This window comes from Muntiacus reevesi, chromosome 4, assembly GCF_963930625.1.
Source record: "Muntiacus reevesi chromosome 4, mMunRee1.1, whole genome shotgun sequence".
Classification (NCBI taxonomy): Eukaryota; Metazoa; Chordata; class Mammalia; order Artiodactyla; family Cervidae; genus Muntiacus; species Muntiacus reevesi.
The window spans coordinates 4301455-4318140 of NC_089252.1; the positions used below are offsets into that span (position 1 = coordinate 4301455).

Here is a 16686-nt window from a genome sequence, read left to right on the forward strand (position 1 = left end):
CTAAAACTACTTTGCTTTTTAACAAAAGGAGGAATGTACAGCATATAAGGGAAAACAAAAGAGAAGTGTGAACATTAAATACACTGAAAAGCACTGAGAATCAGGACTGAGATTGTCTCGCTTTAGCAAAGTACAGCTGGAATGAGAAGAGCTGAAGCACCTAAACTCCATCTGAAGAGGCCTGCACGCCACATGCCCATCAGGGACCTGTGACAAGCGCTACGTGAGTCTGAAGTGCAGACATCCCGCTATGGAAGGACTCTCGCGGGCTGTCAGCTCCTTAGTGAGGGGCTGGCTCTGCTAGAAAGGATGACATTACATAATTACAAACGCTTGACAGTTCCCATGTTTTAGACAATTTCAGCACTCTGAATATCAAACAAAAATAGTAGAGCTATTTGGTTCCATAGGACATGTAATTTGACTTCGGGCTTCTAAAACCATCTTTTTATTGTTCCTATACTTGCTCATTTCAAGGAGCAACTGTCATACCATGATGGCTTAAATTAAGGTTTACAGCATAAGTAATGTTTATTTAAAAAACAGTCCTCATAATATGGGATACATATGACACTGCAAAAAAAGTTATCAAAGGTAAGAAAAAAAAAAATAGGGGAAGGCAGATTTCTCAAAAGTGCCCTTCTTAGCAACCTAAGCAAAGAAGTAATGGTTTCCTAAAATCCTACAGCATGATATGACCACTTCCTAATGTAATGGAAGATACAATCCTTAGAATTAAAAACAAAATGCAATTACTTTTCCTGCTTTCAAGATCATCATATGCTAGAATAATAAAGGCAGGTGTGTGTTAGTGGCTCAGTCGTGTCCGATTTTTTGCAACCCCATGGCCCTAATTTGCATTTCTCTAACTGTTGATACTGGGCTTCCCTGGTGGCTCAGTGGTAAGAATATGCCTGCAATGCAGGAGGCACGGGAGACTCAAGTTCGATCTCTGGGTCAGGAAGATCCCCTAGAGAAGAAAGTGGCAACCACTTCAGTATTCTTGCCTGGAAAATTCCATGGACAGAGGAGCCTGGCAGGCTACAGCCCGTGGGGTCACACAACCGGGCACCACACACAGTCATGTACTGAAAAGAGCTGTTCTCACTTGTGACTTTCCTGTTTACTTTATTGATGGTTTCTTTCAATAAACAAAAGTTGTTGATATGAATGTTGCCAAACATCAATCTTTTCCTCTATGGTCTGACCTACTACGATTTTTTTAATCTCTTCCCTCTAACAGAGTAACAGAACTAGTGCCCTACACTGTCTTCTGAAAGTTTCACAGTTCTGCCCTCTATTTGTAACCCTCTGATTTTGGTGAATGATATGAATTAGACAAGGGCCACAGTCACAGCCAACAATTACTAGACACCAAATGTGCCCCAAGTGAACTAGTGGTAGGTGTTAATCATTACTTTATTGAGGTTTATACTGATCTCTCATTGAGGCAAACCAAAAAATGGACATTGTCAACAGGAAAACTTGGAAGGTTTTAGCAAATTAGTCAGAATATGATCCCCAGCTACCATATTTCAGACAGAATCCTTAGAAACCCCAAAAGGGAGATGGGAGGGAGGGGACATAGGCATACCTATGGCTGATTCATGTTGATGTTTGACAGAAACCAACACAATTCTGTAAAGCAATTATCGGTCAATTAAAAATGAAATGTTTTAAAAAATACCCCAAAAAATTCAACGTCATCTTATTCTTAAAAAAAAAAAAGAAAGAAAGAAAGAAAGACCAAGAGAGAGTTAAGCATTGGGGAAAATGTGGGAAAATACGAATTCTCAATAGTACTGGCTGGCATATAAACCTTTACAACCTTTCTAGAGGGTCATTTTACAATTGATTTGATCCGAAACCTTCAAATGTGTATCTTCTCTGAGCTACCAATGACTACAGAATTCACCTTAAAGAAATAACTGGACAAAATACGTGGCTAAGGATATGTTAAGGATATGTACCATGGACATCTTTGCAACGGAAAGAACCGGGAGCAACCCAATACCCAGTGACAGGCACTGGTTAAAGATGAAGCTGTTGCGGCACGCCCACCCTGCAATTCTGTGCAGACTACAGAGCTGCACTGACGTGGGGAAAGGCTCACAGTATTCTGGGAACTTACAAAAACAGTTAACAAAATGCACACATAACATTCCTTTACTCATACATATTTATTGAGTGCCTCTTTACGCCAGGTACCAAGCGAGTTTCTGGTTAAAGAGAAAGAGGTCTGTCCCTGCCTCCTTGCAGTGTTCAGGCCCAGGGAGGAGACAAACCAGGTATGTATCTTCCAGCTGACTCGGGCTGGGACACTAAAGGCACACACATTTCGAAAGCAAAGCCAAGTTACAGGTGGAGATGTGTAATACAGCCAGCAGTCTCATGAGCCAGGAGTACACACGCCCCAGTGCCCCGGGCTGGCCAGGGGTGAGCAGCGGGAGACAGGGAGCGGTGAGGCCGTGCTGACCATCCAGCTCCCACGACAGTGCTCCAGGAGGAGTCCAGGAAACGCAGCAGATCCTGGAAGGCTGTGCGCTAGAAAACACACCTGAGACAGATCGCAGAACCATAGCAACACAATTCCGATAAACAGCCTCCCCCATTGCCAGTTCAAGACAACACTGACTGAGATCACAGACAAGTCGCTGAGCCAATAACTGGTGACCTCCTGCTGTCTGAGTCTAACAAACAGCAGCGAAGCCTCCCAAGAAATCTCCCATGGTTCATGTCAACCTCAAAGGATTCTGACAAGGGATGTTCATTTATTTCAAACTTATGCACCAAAATCAGTCATTAGCAGGGTCAATAATTATGAAGAGAAAATGTTTAACCTGAGAGCAGAAAAATGTCAGACATCACCTCAACCAAGAGGTCAAAGGTAACGTTCACCACTGATAAGACACCCCGACATCACGTGCACTCCAGTGTGAGGCTCTGATGGCAAACGTCACCACTGGGGTATTCTTGCCCAAAACACCTAACCCTCGACTTAATCCTGAAAGAAGAGGACACAAATTCAAACTCACTAACAGTCTACAACAGAACTGACCAGTACTCTTCAGAAGCGCCAGAGAATTGATGCTTCCAAACTGTGGTGTTGGAGAAGACTCTTGAGGGTCCCTTGGAGAGTAAGGAGATCAAACCAGTCCATCCTAAAGGAAATCAGTCCTGAATAGTCATTGGACGGACTGATGCTGAAGCTGAAACTCCAACACTTTGACTGCCTGATGCAAGGAGTCAACCCATTGGAAAAGGCCCTGATGCTGGGAAAGATTGAGGGTAGGAGAAGGGGACAATAGAGGATGAGATGGTTGGATGGCAGCACTTACTCAAGGGACATGAGTTTGAGCAAACTCCGGAAGATAATGAAGGACAAAGAAGCCTGGCCTGCTGCAGTCCATGAGGTCACAAAGAGTCAGACACAACTTACTGACTGAACACCACCACCACCACCACTCTTCAGAAGTATCAAAGCCAAAGAATATAAACCTAAAAGGAACTGTCACAGATTGGAAGAGACTGTGGAGACATGATCAGTTCAGTTCAGTTTCGTCGCTCAGTCATGTCCGACTCTTTGACCCCATGGACTGCAGCACATTAGGCCTCCCTGTCCATCACCAACTCCAGGAGTTTATTCAAACTCATGTCCATTGAGTCGGTGATGCCATCCAACCTCTGTTGTCCCCTCCTCCTCCCACCTTCAATCTTTCCCAGCATTAGGGTCTTTTAAAATGAGTCAGCTCTTCACATCAGGTGGCCAAAGTATTGGAGTTTCAGCTTCAGCATCAGTCCTTTCAAGGAATATTCAGGACTGATTTCCTTTAGGATGGACTGGTTGGATCTCCTTACAGGAGACAGGGTAACTATGTGCAAAGGAGGTCCTGGACTGGATCCTGGATCAGGAAAAGGACATCAGAGCTAAAACTCAAATTCTGTCTCAACAGCTTGGTTTCAATAACTACGCGACGCTCTGGTTACATAAGATGTTAACATCAGGGACTTGGCTAGAAGGTTATAGAACTCTCTGAACTATTTTTGAAATGGTTCTATAATTCCAAAATTATTTCAAAGTAAAAAGGGTTTAAAAATTATTTAAGATGAGACATAAAAATGTACAGGAATCACTCATTAACTCTAATATAAAAATATACTATCTCTTCCAATAACTGTGCTAAAAAAAAAACCAAACAGTTATTACAAATAAGACTTCAACCAAAATAAATGGCAATTATCCAATAAAAATCCATGAATGGGATAATCTAGAGAGCAGAGTAACTTTCCAGATAAATGACATACCTTATTTTCCCCTTTACTTTTTTAATTCAATTTAGATTTTTTTTAACATCTATTATAAGCACAAATATCACTATTTGATATATAAGAAAAGAACATTTTAGTACACAAACAAAAAAGCATAGAAAAACGACACTGGACGTAACTTTTTTTTTTTTCCGGACATAACTTTCTACTCCCAGACAATTCAGCAGTCAGTCTGGACACCCTTTTCGGTGTGAATGTTGGTAAGACTGGGGGCTCTCACAGCTGAAGTGTATCCCTTTCAATAGTAAGTGTCTCTGACCACTAGAATCATCTTCAACAATTACCCCCTGAAAATGCCAAAATGACTCTAGAAATACTCCATGTCTAGTCCTTTTTATTTTCACCTAATCAGATGATGTTGTGCATTACTGTTTGTAATGAGTACAAGGGGAAGGGTGAGGCTGATGAAACCTGCACAGGTTTACTTGCTCTCCCCTTACAAGAGATCAAAGGCAACATCACGTGAGACCAGGTTCCCAAAGCGTGGTCTCGAAGTCAGGAACTTCAACATCAGCCAGGACCTGTCGGAAGTTAAGAATTCCCAGCCTCTGTGCACACCTGCTGAATCAGAGCCCCTGGGTGATGCCCAGCATCCATGTTTTTATAAGCCACCCAGGTGACTCCGATGCACCTTAAATTTGAGAAATACTGATGCTTCAAAGAGCAGAAAGATTGGCCTGTAAACCAGGAGGGCTCATTCTAATCCTTCTTCTGCCACTAATTTCTGAGACAGATTTGTCACTTAGCTTCTGTGGGGTTCAGCCTCCTCATCAGACAATGAGGGAATGAAATAGATCGTTTCCACAGTCTTTATGCCCTCTAAAATGTGACAACTCTATGAGGCCCAAAAGTGAAAACAAGATCCACAGCATCTCAATATTTCTTTTTCATCAAAAAGAAATAAAAGTTCTTCCTTTCATCAACTGGTCTCTGAGTCATATTTTTCATTATTTTAAATAAAGCTGCATAAACTTTGCTTAAATGAAAGTCATATAAACTCTGATTTTACAATTTTCTATTTGTTCTATATCAAGTCTGTTTTGGAGGAGTTCCATATAATAACAACAGTTCCAAGAAACCTTCACTACAGACTGAGTTGTAACTTCCGTCCCCCAACCCCTACCCCAAATTCAGAGTTTGAAGCCCTAATGCCCCATGTGACAGTATTTAGAGATGGGGCCTTTGGGAGGTAGGCTTAGTAAGGTCATGAAGGCGAGGCTCCCAAGACGGGACTGGTGTCCTCCTAAGAGGAAGAAAGGCCAGCATGCTTTCGCTCTGCCACATGAGAACGGAGCAGAAAGGTGGCCACGTGCAAGCCAGGGAGCGCCCTCAGCAGGAATCGGCACCTGGATCTCGGACTTCTCAGCCCCAGAAGCGTGACAGACAAACGTCCGCTGGCTCGGCTACCAGGCCACGGTGTCTCTTACAGCAGCATAAGCCGACAAGGCACTCAAAGTCTCCAGCGTGGAACTCACACACCACCTTACAGTTCAGAAGGGTGCTCCGCGACCTCTCAGAATGAGTGTGAACAGATCGGAGGAAGCATTTAGCAAGCGTGAATAACAGTAAGTTTTGTTTCCTAGACCTCTGGCCTAAGCTATACCAAGGTAAATATAAACTCTGTCTTTATTTTTCCTACATCTGCCGTTTATATCAGACACTGACACATGCTTGGCTCTGTCCTGATCCAAGCTTCTATCAGCCTGATCCCAAGTGACCCCGGACCTTGGTATGATAACCCCACTATTCCTTCAGAGACCAAGAATATTATTCCTCCTTTTGTGCATTTAAAATTATTGTGACCTTATGTCAGCAATATGTATGTCTTCTATTTCAATAAGCTCTGTGAAACTCAAAACCAAAATCATAATGCCTATTATTATCTCTTGCTATTCCACTAAACAGTATAAGGATTCAAGGAGGGTTGTAATTACCAAAGGTCTAAGCAAATGTTGTACAAGTGGGACATTATGCAATAATTCTTTCCTGGAAGAAGGAAATTAATTAGGAAAATGAAAAATTGTTGATTGGAAGACTCTTTTGTGCTGTATTTCATTTTTAAAAAGTACACTTTAAGTTTCAGTTTGGGAAGATAATGTTCTGGAGGCAAATGGTGATGATGTCTACACAATGTAAACGTACTTAATGTCACTGAACTGTACTCTTAAAATGGTTAAAATGATAAATAATATATTATGTATATATCATATTACCACCAAAAATTGATATACTGATAAATTACATTGGGCTTCCCAGGTAGCTCAGATGGTAAAGAATAGACCTGGGTTCAATCCCTGGGTCAGGAAGATCCCCTGGAGAAGGCAATGGCAACTCACTCCAGAATTCTTGCCTAGAGAATCCCATGGATAGAGGGGCCTGACAGACTACAGTCCATGGGGTCACAAGAGTTGGACACGACTGTGACTAACACACACAGTAAATTACGATACCTTTTAAGATTTATATGTAAAACATACTCCTTCATTTCAAGCCAAGTGCCACTCTCATTTCTTATGAGAAAATATTCGTGTAATAAACATTCTTGAGAAACACAAAATTTTAAAAATGTATCAGTCTTAGGTATTTCCATTATGACACGGCTTTAATTTATCCTCCTACTCGTGGATTTATAAACCAGGATTCTTCTCACAACCTGTGATACCTGAGAAACAGATCTCTTCTTTGAGGGGCTGTGAGAGAGGGAGGGAGGAGAATCAGATTAGAAGAGTCTGTTTTATAAGGGCTGGAGAGCTCTCCTCTAATAAAACCACATTAGAATGAATGCTGGGGGAAACGTCCCATCAATCAAGGGAACCCCCATTAACCCTGGAGATCGCACTCAAGGCTGCACCCTGCAGGCTGTCAGCGCTGCTCCCCCGCAGTCACCACTCCCACTGTGGGCCCGTGCTCCATTTCAGCACGGAGCAGCAGGCACTGTATCTGTGTATCTGTCTCCACAACCGGCCCTGAAATCATCTCGGGCAACACGTTCATCTCTCCTTCACCTAGAAGGGTGTCTGACAGGAAGCAGGAAGTGTTTAAGTCAAGTCAGCTGTGCTTTGCTGAACAACAATTGAACTCTGTCCAATCTTGCAGTTTTTGTGCAAATTTGAAATTATTCGAAAATAAAAATTTTTTTAAAAAGACGGGCGGGGGGTACCAGTAGCACTGCGCTGTCCGCAATCATCACAACTGTCTCACATGTCACATCAGAAGACACAAGCTACTGGAGAGTCCTGCCCTAGTGTTCACCAGCTGCGACACTAGGAGGGGGTCACTTCACATGGAGCAAACTTGAAAAGGAGGCTTCCCTGGTGGCTCCGGGTGAATCCGCCCGCCAGTGCAGGCAGTGGACCGGGGTTCCAACCCTGGGTAGGGAAGATCCCCTGGAGGAGGGAAGTATTCTTGCCTGGAGAATCCCATGGACAGAGAGGAGCCTAGCGGGCTACAGTCCATGGAGTCGCACAGACTCGGGCACTAGTTAGTGACTCAGGACTTGAACACAAACTTGAAAAAGAATGAGTAACAAACATTTGAGATTGGAATCCCCGATGTTAACTTTGGTCAAGATTTAATCTTGGTCTCCGTTGGTGAAGAGAATATAATTCCTACTCTACAAGACTGCTGTGCTAAATAAAGCAGAGTATCTGTCAAACGAGCTCCTAAGGATGCTCTGATCATATACGTCCGGTCTTCCCACTGGACTAACACTTCAACGCAGGGCAGGTGCAGGCGGTGACCAGTTCCAAGGGCTCAAACTGTAAAGTTCTCCCTCGATCGGCGCCAGGGCTACGATCATCTATAAAGGAGTCCCGCACATGTGCGCGTGGGTGCCCACCCCGCCCAGGCGTCCTGTTGCAGAGTTCCCCTGGAAAACAACTCCAGCCGTTCACACCGCGGCGCAGCCGACAGGGGTCAGCCGCTGCTGCGGCCCGCGGCGCCCGGCTGGGTCCCGGGCGAGCGACCCGAGAGCACGGAGGACGCGCCCGCCGGCTGCACCGGGCGGGACCCGTGGCGGCCGGCAGCCCGGGCGGTCTACGTCCCGGGCCGGGCGGCTTGAACCCGAGCGGCCGGGTCCCGCGGCCTCCGGCGCTCCGCCCGCCCGGCGTCCGTAACGGCGGCAGCGCGGCTCGGGGAGGCCGGGAGCGCGCGGCCGGCACGCGGCGCGTGCTGCGCTTCCCCGCGGAGCAGCCCGGCGAGGAGAAGCGCCGATCGCGGGCGGGGGGCGCGCGATCGCGGCCTCGGCGCTGACAGCCGGCCCGGCGGGGAGAGCCCGGCGCGGGCTGCGGGCGTGTGTCGGGGGCGTCGGGGCGGCGCCGGGAGGGACCGGCGAGCCGGGAGGGGCGGAGGCGGGGGGAGGGGGGCGGAGGCAGAGCGAAGGGCCGCGGCGGGGCGCCCGGCGCCCATCGGTCCGCGCCCCGGCCCGCAGGCCCCCGCCTCTGGGCCCCGCGCTGACGCCGGACGGTCCCCGCCCCCACGCCCCCCGCCCAGGCCGGGGGGTATCTCACCTGTTTGCCGGCGGGGCCGCTCCCGCTCGCCCCTCTGACTGACTCCTCCGGCTCACCGTCTTCCCTCTGGGAGGAAGGGGCGGGACTTCCGGCTTCGGCGCTTCCCCACTTCCGGCGGCCACCAGGACTACTGTTTCGGGGACGGGGCGCCGGGCATCTTGGACAGAGCCCCAGATCTTGGAACCGGGGTTAGTGAAGGTCAAATCGAGTGCTCCCTACCTGTCCCGACGGGCCGGCGGGCCTGTATGCCTCCCGCGTTCCGTATGTTGCCTCCTGCCGGAAGTCACTGGGCTCTGGAACAGGATGTCCCGCCCCCTCCCCCAGTGAGGAAAACGGAAAAATCCTAGAGGTCGGCTGCAAAACCAAGGGAGACGCGGGTCAATCATTGTGGACGACTGGCGGCGTCCGACCCGGAGGACCAGGCGGGGTTTGCGGGGCTCCCCGAGCGGATTCCTGCCGGACGGTCCGCCGCCCTTCCGACCCCGTGCCCACCAATCCACCCCCACTCGCCCGCCTTCGCGGATCCCGGGGGAGGCCGCTGCCCTGGGCCCGAGCTGGCTGAGCGCTGCCCGGCGCTCGTCTTGTGGGGACAGGGTCTCTCTGGCGCGCCGGGCGCTTGCGCGGCTCCAGGGACTCAGGAAGACCTGAAGAGCGCCTCAAACAAAGGGATCCTCGGAGCCACGGGCCGAATTCCGGTACTAACGGGGAGGCAGAGTTGCCAAAGGTGGTTGTTGGACGCTTTGGCAAGAGAAACCGAAGACACTTAGGGCGTTGAAGACGTCCCCGCCGAATCGTTTTTATAAACGTGAAGAGCACATCGCAAGAAGCACAGCACGACGGAGCCTAGTAGACACCACCCCTCCTGCCCCTTTTCGGGGAACTCTGGGCAACCTGAAGCTTACAGCCTTTTCTCAGGAGACTCAAAGTCCGGATGGAGGACTGCAGCTTGAAAAGTGCGCGGGCAAAGATGCTCAGAGAGGAGCGGGCAGCTGTGCTGCCCCACTTGGGGTCAGTGTAAAGACAGAGCTGGCAAAGGAGTTTTGACTTTATCTCGAAGATATAGGGAGGGGAATTTCCTAAATAATCAGCTTTGTATAATTTTTAAGTAAGTGGAATTTTTTCAGGATAGTATTACAATGATAGGCTTTCTTAGCCTGGCGGATCAGATGATAAAGACTCTGCCTACAATGTAGGAGACCTGTGGTCGATCCCTGGAGAAGGGAATGGCAGCCCACTCCAGTATTCTTGCCTGGAGAAGCCCATGGACAGAGAAGCCTTGGCGGGCTACAGCCCCAAAGAGGGAGACACAACTGAGGGACTAACATTTTAACTTGTCAACCAAAGCAACTGTCAAAGCCAGTTCCAGATCAGTGATTCTGAATCAGAACATTCAGGTGATAATCGTTTTTAAACACTGTCTTATAGAGTATCTTTCACAAACATCATCTGGTCAAATTCTTTTTGTAATCTATATGAAGCCTCATGTCTGTCACCCACAACAGGTAATTGCAGTTTAGAAGAGTCAACTTTTCCCAAGATCACACAGCTAGTAAAGGTGGAACTCGTCTGTAAACTCTACAGCCAGCCTTTTCCAGTCCACCATGCATCTTTTGGATGACAAGGCGATGAATTTCTCAACAGTTACAGTAGCTAGCATTTTTCCATGTGGAATAGACATTCTGTTGATTTTGAGTTCTGATTGATCTTGCCACCTTTCTTTTCTTACCTTGGGAATTTGACATTCCTCTTCCTTCTTGAAGCAGTGTAATCAAACCTGAGTTTATTTTTCAGTTCCCCATCATCCATTATTTTACTGAGACAGGCAGGACCTTTACATTATATAGTGACCTTCAAGAAGTCAAGTCGACTTCATTTTCCTCATGTATAAAATGAGTCATTTAGGGTAAAGTTCCCTTCCTTTGAAATTCTGTTAAATGTAAATGGAGATGTTCTCAAATTTCTAAGCCACAGTAATACTGTTACTATCAGTAAAACAGATTTTGTTCCATTAGATGATACTAATAACAGTGATGCTATGCATGCTAAGACACTTCACTCGCATCCGACTCTTGCGACCCCATGGACTGTAGCCCTCCAGACTCCTCTGTCCATGGGATTCTCCAGGCAAGAATACTGGAGTGGATTGCCATGCCCTCCTCCAGAATAACAGTGATAGCCATAGTTTATAAAGCACCTACTGTGTGTCATGCAGTGTGCTAGAGAATCCAAGAATGTAGGGAAAATTTGATTGTTTTTCTGTCTTGTTAAGGAATTTTATGTATAATATATATGTATGTCCTTGTATGTGTGTGTGTATATATATAGAGTAAGGGCTTCCTTGGCTCAGTGGTAAAGAATCTGCCGGCCAAGGGGTCAGGAAGATACCCTGGAGAAGGAAATGGCAACCCACTCCATAACGCTTGCCTGGGAAATTCCAAAAAGAGAGGAACCTCACTGGCTGCAGGTCATGGGGTCACAAAGGCGTCAGACATCACGTAGCACCCAAACAGCAGTGCGTGTGTAATAAAGCCCCTCGGAGCTTCTTTCAGAGACGTTTGTTAAGGCGATGTCCTTCCGTGGCTCCTGACCTCCATCTTCTCCTGGTAGGCAGAGCTCATTCAGATCTTTTTTCCCTATTATATTTCCCTGTATGTAATTTGTTGTTTTTCTCAGGCTACTTTCAAATTTTTCTCTGTGTTTTTGACTTTCAGCAGTCTTGATTATGCTGTGCCTCGACATGGTTTTCTTCATAGTTATCCTGTTTGCAGTTTTCTGAGCTTTTAATACCTGTAAATTTTTATATTTCAGCAAGTTTGGAAAATATGAAACAATTGTTTCTTGAAGTACTTTTTCCCATTCTCTCTTTTTCTCTTGAATTCCAATTAAAGGATCAATCCTTCCCAGGATTGAACTGGGGTCTCCTGCATTGCAGGCAGATTCAGGCTCAGATTCCATCTGAGCCACCAGGGAAGCCCCAGACACACATGACACCTGTTGATAGTATGCATGACTCACGGAGACTCAGTCCTCTTCTTTTCAGCCTTTTTTTCCCCACTGAGAACTTGAGCTTGGATCATTTTCATCACTCTGTCCTCTATTCCCTGATTCTTCTGTCATCTTCTTTCATCTGGTAGAAGCAGCTAGTGATTTTGTTTCCTTAATTCACATATTGTATCTCCTAGTTCTGAAATTTCTAGTTGGTTCTCTCTATTCTACTTCTAAAAATAAAAATTTCTATTTCTCTACTGAGATTTCTTATTTGTTGACTTATTAAAGGCATATTTTCCACTAGCTGCTTTGACATTTCATCTTATTCCAACATTAGAATCATCTTCAGGTTAACCTTCATTAATTTGCTCTTTTCTCTTGATTATGAGTCATGTTTTCCTGTGTCCAGTAATTTTGATTGTATCCTAGATATTTGAGTAACATAGAGACTCTGAATTCACATGTTCTTGTGCAGAGACACTGTTGTTACTGTTTTAACAGGCAGTTGTTTCGGCTGTACTCACACTCTCGTCTCTCACGATAGCGGTGAAATCACATTCACTTCCCTCGACCTTAGCCGGCAGGATTTAACCTGCCTCACACATGCACAGTCCCAAGGTCACCCAGAGCCTCAGGCAGACTGTGTGGAACTTGGGCTGAAACTCCTCCCCTCACCCTGCACTGATGTCATAACCCTGTGGCTGGCCTTCTGGCTCCTCAGGTGGGACTTTAAATAAAATTTAGATAACTGCCTTTATCTAGTTATAATTATTTATGTAAATTTGAAAGGAAGCATTGGTGACTTCCCTGATGGTTCAGTGGTTAAGAAGGGGATGTGGGCTTCATCCCGGGTCTGTGAACTAAGATCCCGCATGCTGCAGAGCAACTAAGCTGACATGCTGCACCCAGGACTTCTAGTCCCGCAGGCCACAACTAGAGAAGCCAGACACTGCAGCGAGAGATCCCGTGTGGCCTCTAGGACCTGATACAGCCAGAGAAATAAGCAAATGCAACCCAAAAAAGGAAGCATTGGTCATTTTTGGTGATTAACCATTCTTGGTGACTAATTTAATGGTGTTGTTTAAAGTTCTAATTTCCTTTAAATTAACACCTTCTGCCATTACGTTCACATGCCATACAATAACAGTGCAAGTGTGCTGTAAACATCTAACCACACTTGAATTGTAAATGTAAGTTCTTGATGCATTTTGGTGAAGTTCAGAGTAGGTGGTGAGATGATGTAAAACTTCATATTTTCTGTTACAGTCAAAGGCATAATTTCTCTGACATCTTCCTTCTCAAGAAATTACACTAGAATAATGTTTTTAAGTAAAACTTTTCCACATAATGATCATTTTTTTCCTTGTTCAATGTACCTAGTCGAAAAAAGCTAAGAAGCATTTATTTACTTATCATAACTGTTAAGAAATTATAGTCATTACACCAACCGTCCGTTCTCCTCCACATGACGCTAGAAAGAACGAAACTACATTACTTTGCTTCAGAAAGTCTGTATTTCTGTCTATACTTCACTGATTGATTGAGCCCTTGGACAGTCCCTCAAAGGAGAGAATATACCCAATGCAGCCCTCTGCCTCCCCAGGCTTGCTTCCTAAAGAGGAAAACTGATTCAATCCATTGAGAGGGAGGTTATCTTTCTTAAGTGGCCTACGTCTAAGATGCAGATATTACAGGGTTGGTCAGTGGAAGAACAGGAATATATGCACAGGTATTAGGACTTAGGTTTCACTGCTTGTTGTGAATGGCAGTGGTATTATGAACAGGTAAATGATTATGCTAGATTTAACCATAGAGTACATTATCGCAGAAATAAATATTTCATCTTAACAGAGTCAAGACCTCAAATCATTATTTAACTCTTTAGCTATTACATTTTCAGTTAATATCCAACTTGAAACAAAATTTAAAAAGTAATGGCCAGATGTCATTGCCTAGATATAACACTAAATATTTAAAATAATACAGTATTTAAAAATCAGTTGGGGCTGTCATAAAATGGAATTTGCTTGGGGGCTTGTTTTTTAAGTGAGCGTAGCCGTCAGTAGAAGAGAGAAGCCAAGCACAGTTGTGTTATCGGAGCTACCTTCTTGCTCCACTTCTGGGAATCACGGAGCGCACATTCTGTGGAGCACTCTGTGCTTAGCACAACCTCTCAGCTCAGCGGGCCGTCACCGTGCAGGAAACGCAGGGCAGTGTTACCCAACCTCCTGGTTGCTCAAGAGACATCATTCTAGTGAGGTCTGCCGACTCTGAGACACTGGCATCCGCTTCAGAAGTATTCAGAAAGAGGCCATGTGGAACATGGTGACGGGAGCCATGAGGGGCTCATGGGCAGCTGGTTTGTGGCCCCGGCAAAGACTCCAGTGCAGCCGGGGAGACACAGGAGCTGACAGCAGGAACACCCCAGCGTGACTTGTTTCGTGTGCTTTCCCCAGTACTAGCTGCCCCCAAATCAGTTTCATCTAGGAACAACGTGAGGCAGAGAGCATAAAGATAGAAGTCCAGGCTGCAAAAATGCATCTTCAGAACCAGAGGACGATGTCAGCGAGCAGTACTGAGCACCTACTGTGTGCAGTGCACTGCACTGGACCCGTGAAGTACAGAGATGAGTTGGAAATGGAAAACAGAGATGGGAGAGAAATGTAAATGTTTGCTTTTAAAAGTTTCCTTTCATTGGTCTCCTGCCCAATAACAGTCGATTTCTCTCTGCACTCTCAGTGGAACCAACCTGAAAAATACTTCTTTCTGGCTCCCAAATCACAGCAGAACCCAGGTTGTCACATGGCTCAGGGCCAGGTGGAAACCCAGTTGGAGCTAAGAGAGTTGCAGAGACCCCTCATCACCCCGAGGGCTGAATAATTAACCAGAGGTTGCAGGGCTCAGCAGTACGGCAGGTAGGTAGACCAGTGAATGAATAATCTTATAATTTAGTGCCTTGGTAAAACTGATGTTACTTTGCTCAGAAGTGGCTACAATGTATCTTAACCACCCTTGTCCCTTGTCTAACAAGAACACCCCTTTAAAAACACAAACTGGTGGACTTCTCTGGTGATCCAAGAATCTGGCAGCCAACACAGGGAGCACAAGCTTGATCCCTGGTCAGGGAGATTCCACATGCCACGAGGAAGCTAAACCAGAGAGCCACAGTTACTGAAGCCCACGTGCCTGGGGCCCAGGCTCCACAGCGGGAGACGCCACAGCCATGAGCAGCCCACATACCACAGCGGAGAGCGGCCCCCGCCGCCTCAGAGGCAGCAGGCCGTGTGCACCAGCGGAGACCCAGTGTAGCCATGATACATTTTTAAATTTTTATATTTTTACAAAACACAGATTGGCATCATAAACTTCTTGTATATTTTGTTGTGGGGAACTCTGTGAAATACACCAGGTAGGTCCCACAAAATCCAAGATGTTAGAAGATTCAGTGTAAACTGGCGAGCATAAACCAAGCTTAACAGGAAAGAATATCAAACACCTGCCAGTACTTAACAGCATTAATTTTTTAACTTTATTTGTGTTTATTTGGCTGTGCTGGGCCTTCATCATGGCATGTGGGATCTAGTTCCCTGACCAGGGGTCAAACCCAGGTCCCCTGCATTGGGAGTAGGCATCCTATTCACTGGACCCCCAGGGAAGTCCCAACAGCTAGCCTTTAAATGTCCTGTAGCATCAGAGGAAAAATGCCCCCACCTGAGTGCCCTCGTGAGGCTGAGGCCTCAGCTGGGTCCCACATCTGTGATGCGGGTCAAGACAGTCTGAATTCCTGGCCTTTGGGCCCAACCATGTTAGATGGGGGCAGCAAGTCATACAGCTGACATTTCAAGAACCCATGAAGCAGTGGGATGTGTTATGCTTGTTTCTTATTTAGAATTAGAAACATTTTTTAAATAAACCCTTAAATCCTTCTCCATTAATGTGATTTAAATAATGAACTTATAAAGATTAAATCGGCTTGTTTACATATCCTCAACTGTAGAAAACATGCAATTTTTTTGTTTGTTTACACCATCAAATCCAATCAAGCCAAACAAGATGGTTAACTGAAGTGATTAATGATCAACTGCATTGGCTGATAGCTTTAAATTTAGACTGTGTTACTGATGTCAGGGTTGATTAGTTCTCTATCTAAAACTGATGCTATTAAAAGCTTTGAGCAATTTAGATGTAGTCATTGACTAAAGATCCAGCGGGTGAGAGAGATCCTATCAGGATGAATTCTGCATTCACATGTGCACAGACGCTGAAGAAAAGGCAGGCCGTTACTGGAGGGGCAGGAAGGAAGACCGGGATGCAAGAGGGGCAGTCAGCAGGCATCAGGTAAGAGGCTCAGAATGTCAAACACACTCGTCTGCACCCAAGGAATCCTAGGGGGCATGTGGACATGAGCACTGATCACTTCCATCTCAGCAGCTTTGAAGAAGGAGAAGGGGAGCAAGAGGTTAAGGTGGTCCCATGCTGTAACTGAGCTTCCAGATGGCACTAGGGGTAAAGAACTTGCCTGCCGGTGTAGGAGGCGTAAGGAGGTTTGATTCCTGGGTCTGGAAGATACCCTGGAGGAGGAAATGGCAATCACTCCAGTATTCTTAGGTCACCTCTCCCCGCTTTAGGGGGAGGTAGGGTGGTGTGTTATTTACAATCCACCTGAGACTCTTATTTTTGGGCTTCCCTGGTGGCTCAGCTGGTAAAGAATCCACCTGCAATTCAGGAGACCTGGATTCTATCCCTGGGATGGGAAGATCCCCTGGAGAGGGAATGGCTACCCACTCCAGTATCCTGGCCTGGAGAATTCCATGGACTATACCTTCCATGGGGTCACAAAGAGTCAGACACAACTGAGTAA

At 46.1% G+C, this 16686-nt stretch overlaps 1 protein-coding gene across 1 annotated transcript in view; it reads right to left on the bottom strand.

The window, feature by feature from the left end:
* ZNF407 (zinc finger protein 407) overlaps positions 1 to 9128 on the bottom strand; it is a 376463-nt gene extending 367335 nt beyond the window's left edge. The window contains exon 1 of the mRNA XM_065932291.1: positions 8838 to 9128. The gene's annotated coding sequence lies outside the window, so the exon portion shown is untranslated. The remainder of the gene's footprint in view (positions 1 to 8837) is intronic.
* Between the last annotated feature and the right edge of the window lie 7558 nt (positions 9129 to 16686).